Raw genomic sequence first — 6,000 nt, forward strand, 5'->3', positions numbered from 1 at the left:
ACAAGTGACAATAACAAACCAATGCCAATACCAATACTGATAGCCGGAAAGGCAAAGTCACTTGCTGAGCACTGACCTTCCAACTGCTTGCTCAGGGGTGAAGCCAGTCCATCACTCCACTGGAATGTCCTGCTGGTAGCAGCTCTGCTGAGATGTCAATTTACATATTATGACACAGGAGTCATTTGACCCATTGGGTTCATGCCACCTCCATTCAGTCTTGTTCCCCTCTTCTATGTAATCCTGCACTATATTCTGTTTCACACGCCCATCAACTCTCATTCCTTTTGCTGATAGATAATTTATAATAATCAATTAACCCACCCAGCACAGCTTTGAAAAGTGGAAGGAAACTAAAGCACCCAGTGGAAACCAATGTGGTCATGGGGAGAGTCTGCAGCAAGCCCGGCTCCACAGGACTGTGAGGCAGCAGCACCTACATGATCATACCGCTGTTTTGCTCAAAATCTGGACTGCTGCATCATGCGATGCCTCTGGTTAAGAGAGATCGCAGTTGGGATCTGAGGTCTCTGGCTCAGTCTTGGACTTGAGGGTCAGAGTGTTGGGGATACAGGAAGTGTAGAAAACATGGTCTCTTTACAGCTTCCTGCTGGACACTCAGTAAAGCCATTGTTGAGAACTTTTTGTGGCCAAGCACCAGTAATAAATGCATTGAGAAAAAACCCTGCTCTAATCAGCTCTTCCCAGGGCCCTTGATACTTCACCAGCAACATATAAGATAGAGAAGGAGGTAAGGGGGGGGGGGTGGTGGGGGGATGCGCTATTAATCAGGGACAATATCAGAGCTGCACTCAGAGGGGACAGAATGAAGGGCTCATCCACTGAGTCAATACGGGTAGAACTCAAAAATAAGAAAGGCACAATTACTCTGATGGGATTATACTACAGAACCTTCCCCCTACGCCCCCCCCCCACCCCCCAATAGCCACTGGGACATTGAGGAACAGATATGTAGGCAGATTTAGGGAAAGGTGCAAAAATAGGGTTGTTGTAGTGGGTGACTTCAACTTCCTTAATATAGACTGGAACCTCCTTAGTGCAAGAGGTTTAGACAGGGCAGAATTTGTTAGGTGCATCCGGAAGGGTTTCTTAAATCAGTAATGGAGACATTCCAACAGGGGCCGTACTGGACCTGGTGTTGGGTAATGAGCCTGGCAAGATAACTGACTTTGCAGTGGGAGAACAGTTAGGGAACAGTGACCACAAGAACAGCTTTAAGATAGCTATAGATAAGGATAAGTATGGAGCTTGAGGGAGAGTATTAATTGGAGCAGGTCAAATTACAAGAGTATTTGGCAGGAACTAGGGAGAATTAATTGGGAACAGCTGTTTCTGGGCAAGTCCACATCTGATATGTGGAGGGTGCTTAAAGACCAACCACACAGAGTACAGGACAGGTATGTTCCAGTAAGAAGGAAGGACAAGGGAACTTTGGATGATGAAGAAGATGGTGAATTTAGTCAAGAAGAAAAAGGAAGCGTTTGTAAGGTTTAGGAAGCTAACATCAAACAGGGCCCTTGAGGATTATAAAGAAGCCAGAAGAGAACTCATTAAGGGAATTAGGAGAGCCAGGAGGGTCCATGAAAAGTCCTTGGTAAGTAGGATTAAGGAGAATCCCAAGGCATTCTATACATATATCAAGAGCAAGAGGATAACTAGGGAGTTAAGGATAAAGGAGGGAACACGTGCTTGGAGGTGGAAGATGTGGGAGAGGTCCTAAATGAGTACTTTGCATCAGTATTTACCAAGGAGAAGGGCAAGGATGGGAGATCAGTGTGGAGCATGCAAATATGCTAGGGCATTTTGAGATAATGAGGGAGGTAGTGTTGAGTTTCTTAAAGAACATTAAGGTGGATAAGTCCCCAGGGCCTGATGGGATATACCCCAGCTTATTGAGAGAGGCAAGAGATGAGATTGCTGGGGCCTTGACCAAGATCTTTGTGAGGTTCCAGAGGACTGGTGAGTAGCTAATGTTGTTTCATTGTTCAAGAAGGGAAATAGGGATAATCCTGGAAACTATAGACCAGTGAGTCTCGCGTCAGTGGTAGGGAAGTTAATGCAGAGGAATCTTAGGAAGAGGATTTATGATTTGGAAAACTATGGCCGAATTAGGGACAGTCAGCATGGCTTTGTGTGGGGCAAGTTGCGTCTTACTAACTTGATTGAGTTTTTCGAGGAGGTGACGAAGGTGGTTGATAAAGGTAGAGCTGTGGATGTTGACTACTTGGATTTTGACAAGGTCCCTCATAGGAGGCTCATCCAGAAGATTAAGATGCATCGGATCCATGGTGAATTGGCCATTTAGATTCAGAATTGGCTTGCCCATGGAATACAGAGGGTAGTGGTTGAAAGGACTTATTCTAGCTGGAGGTCCGTGACTAGTGGCGTTCTGCAGGGATCCATGCTGGGACCTCTGCTGTTTGTGATATATATAAATGACCTGGATGAAAGCGAGGATGGGTGGGTTAGTAAGTTTGCAGATGATACGAAAATTGATAGTGTTGTGGATAGCATAGAAGACTGGCAAAAGATTCAGTGGAATATAGATCAGTTGCAGATATGGGCAGAGAAATGGCGGATGGAGTTTAACCCGGCCAAGTGTGAAGTGTTGCACTTTGGGAGATCAAATGTAAAGGGATAGCACGGTAGTGTAGTGGTTAGCGTAACGCTATTACAGTGCAGGCGACCTGGTTTCAATTCCGGTCACTTTCTGGAAGAAGTTTGTACGTTCTCCCGTGTCTGCGTGGGTTTCCTCTGGGTGCTCCGGTTTCCCCCCACATTCCAAAGACGTACGGGTTGGGAAGTTGTGGGCATGCTATGTTGGCGTCGGAAGCATAGCGACACTTGCGGGCTGCCCCCAGAACACTCTACACAAAAGATGCATTTCACTGTGTGCTTCGATGTACATGTGACTAATAAAGATATCTTATCTTAATGGCAAGACTCTTAGTGGTGCTGATGTGCAGAGGGATCTTGGGGTCCAAGTCCATAGCTCCCTGAAAGTGGCTACACAGGTTGACAGGGTGGGAAAGAAGGCGGATGGCATGTTTGCCTTTATTAGTTGAGAAAGTGAGCTCAAGAGTCAGGAAGTTATGTTGCAGCTTTATAAATAGCTAGTTAGGCCACACCTGGAGCATTGCATTCAATTCTTGTCGCCCCATTACAGGAAGGATATGGAGGCTTTAGAGAAGGTGTAGAAGAGGTTTATCATGATGCTGACTGGATTAATGGGCATGTGCTATAAGGAGAGGTTGGACAAACTTGAGTTGTCTTCTCTGGAGCTGCGGAGGCTGAGGGGAGATCTGATAGCGGTTTATAAGTTTATGAGTGGCATAGATAGAGTAGGCAGCCGATATCTTTTTCCCAAGGTTGAAATGTCTAATACTAGAAGGAATGCATTTAAAGTGAGAGGGGGTAAGTTCAGAGGAGATGTGTGGAGCAAGTTTTTTTTACACAGAGAGTGGTGGGTGCCTGGAATGCGCTGCCTGGGGTAGCGATGGAGGCAAACACGTTGGAGGCTTTCAAGAGGCTCTTAGATAGGCACATGAATGTGCAGGAAATGGAGGGATATGGACATTGAGTCGGCAGTAGGGATTAGTTTAGTTGGGCATTTGACTACTAATTTAATTTTTCAGCACAACATGGTGGGCTGAAGGGCCTGTTCCTGTGCTGTACTGTTCTCAGTTCTATGTTCTATATAACGTCCACTCACTGGCAACTCACCATTCACTGCCAGTTTTAAAAGAAAAAGCACTGCTAACATCCTTGCTGAATGGGAACTGTCGTGGTTAGCGTGCGAGCAGTTTAAAAAGCAGAAAAAAACAACTTCAGCGGTTTCATTTTCGGGTCATTTTGGCAAACTTCAGACTTCAGAGCAGCTAAGTTTTTTTTCTAATCGGGAATAGTGGGGCAAGACTGCGCAGGCACGTGACATAAGCGGTTAGCGCACGAGCAGTTTAAAAAAGAAGACTGCCTTAACCAGTGGGCAGCGTTCGGAGCGGGCAGCGGAGTGAAAGGGAGCAGAGTGATTGGGCTTTGGCTTAACGGGCTTAGGTGTAAAGGGGCAAGGCAGGTGAGTAGCCGGTAAGTAAAGGCAAGGTTTAACTGGTATTGTTATAAATTTTAAGTAGAATAAAACTAGGTAGGGAAAGGTAGTTCAGATGGAGGACATGGTGATGTGCTGCAGCTGCTTGTTGTGGGAGCTAGTGGACCCCGCTGGGGTGCACGGTGACCACTTCTGCAGTAAGTACTGGAGGCTGGAGGACTTTGGCTCAGAATTGATGAGCTGGAGTCGCAGCTTCAAACACTGCGAAGCATCAGGGAGGGAGAGAGTTATGTAGATACTGTGCATTGGGAGACAGTCACCCCCCCCCCTTAGAGCAGGTACTTCTAGGGTTCAGGAGGCAGATAGAAGGGTGACTGTCAGGGGAGAAAAAAAGAAAAAGGGAACAGACAGATAGCGCAGAGGACCCCAGAGGCTGTTCCCCTCAGTAACAGGTTTTCCACTTTGGATGCTGTTGAGGGGGTGACCTACAGGGATCAAGCAGCAGTAGCCAGGTCTCTGGCACTGGGACTGGTCCTGCTGCTCAGAAGGGAAGGGAGGAGAAGAGGAGGGCAATAGCGATAGGGGACTCGATAGGGAAACAGATAGGAGGTTCTGTGGAAGTGAGCATGAATCCCAGATGATATGTTGCCTCCCAGGTGCCAGGGTCCGGGATGTCTCTGATCGGGTCCACAGCATTTTTGAGAGGGAGGGAGAACAACCAGAAGTTGTGGTACATGTTGGTACCAACGACATAGGTAGGAAGAGGCAGGAGGTCCTGAAAAGTGAGTTTAGGGAGCTAGGCAGAAGGCTGAAGAACAGGACCTCAGGGGAGCAATCTTAGGATTGCTGCCAGTGCCACGTGATAGTGAAGGTAGGAATAGGAGGAGATGGCAGATGAATGCGTGGCTGAGGAGTTGGTGCTAGAGGGAAGGTTTTAGATTTTTGGATCATTGGGATCTCTTCTGGGGAAGGTGCGACCTGTACAGAGTGGACGGGTTACACCTGAACCCGAGGGGGACCAATATCCTTGTAGGCAGGTTTGCTAGGGTGGTTCGGGAGGGTTTAAACTAATTTGCGAGGGGGATGGGAGCCAGAGGGGTAGGTCAGAGGAAGAAGTGGATGGGGAAAAGTCAGATCTAACATGTAGAGAGGCTTTGAGGAAGGAGAAGCAGAGTATAGGGTATAAAAGTAGAAAGGTGGATGGGCTAAAGTGCATTTACTTAAATGCAAGAAGTATCAGGAATAAGGGTGATGAGCTGAGCGCTTGGATAAGTACATGGGACTATGATATTGTGGCTCTTGCAGAAACTTGGCTCTCACCAGGGCAGGAATGGATATTGAATATTCCTGGATTTCAGTGTTTTAAAAGGGATAGGGAGGGGGGAGAAGAGGAGGAGGGGTGGTCTGGGATACTGGTCAGGGATACTATTACTGCTGCAGAAAGGGTGGATAATGTAGAAGGATCCTCTCTAGAGTCAGTATGGGTGGAAGTTAGGAACAAGAAAGGAGCAGTTACTCTACTGGGAGTATTCTATAGGCCCCCAGGTAGCAGCAGGGATACTGAGGAGCAGATTGGGAGGTAGATTTTGGAAAGGTGCAAGAATAACAGGGTTGTTATCCTGGGAGACTTCAACTTCCCAAATATTGATTGGCACCTGCTTAGTACCAAAGGTTTAGGCGGGGCAGAGCTTATTAAGTGTGTCCAGGACGGATTCCTGTCACAGTATGTTGACAGGCCGACTAGAGGGAATGTTATATTAGATCTAGTATTAAGTAATGAACCGGGTCAGGTGACAGATCTCTCGGTGGGTGAGCATTTGGGGGACAGTGACCACCGCTCCCTAACCTTTAGCATTGTCATGGACAAGGATAGGAGCAGAGAGGACAGGAAGATATTTAATTGGGGAAGGGCAAATTATGAAGCTATAAGGCTA

The sequence above is a fragment of the Pristis pectinata genome, chromosome 5, assembly GCF_009764475.1.
Source record: "Pristis pectinata isolate sPriPec2 chromosome 5, sPriPec2.1.pri, whole genome shotgun sequence".
Taxonomy (NCBI): Eukaryota; Metazoa; Chordata; class Chondrichthyes; order Rhinopristiformes; family Pristidae; genus Pristis; species Pristis pectinata.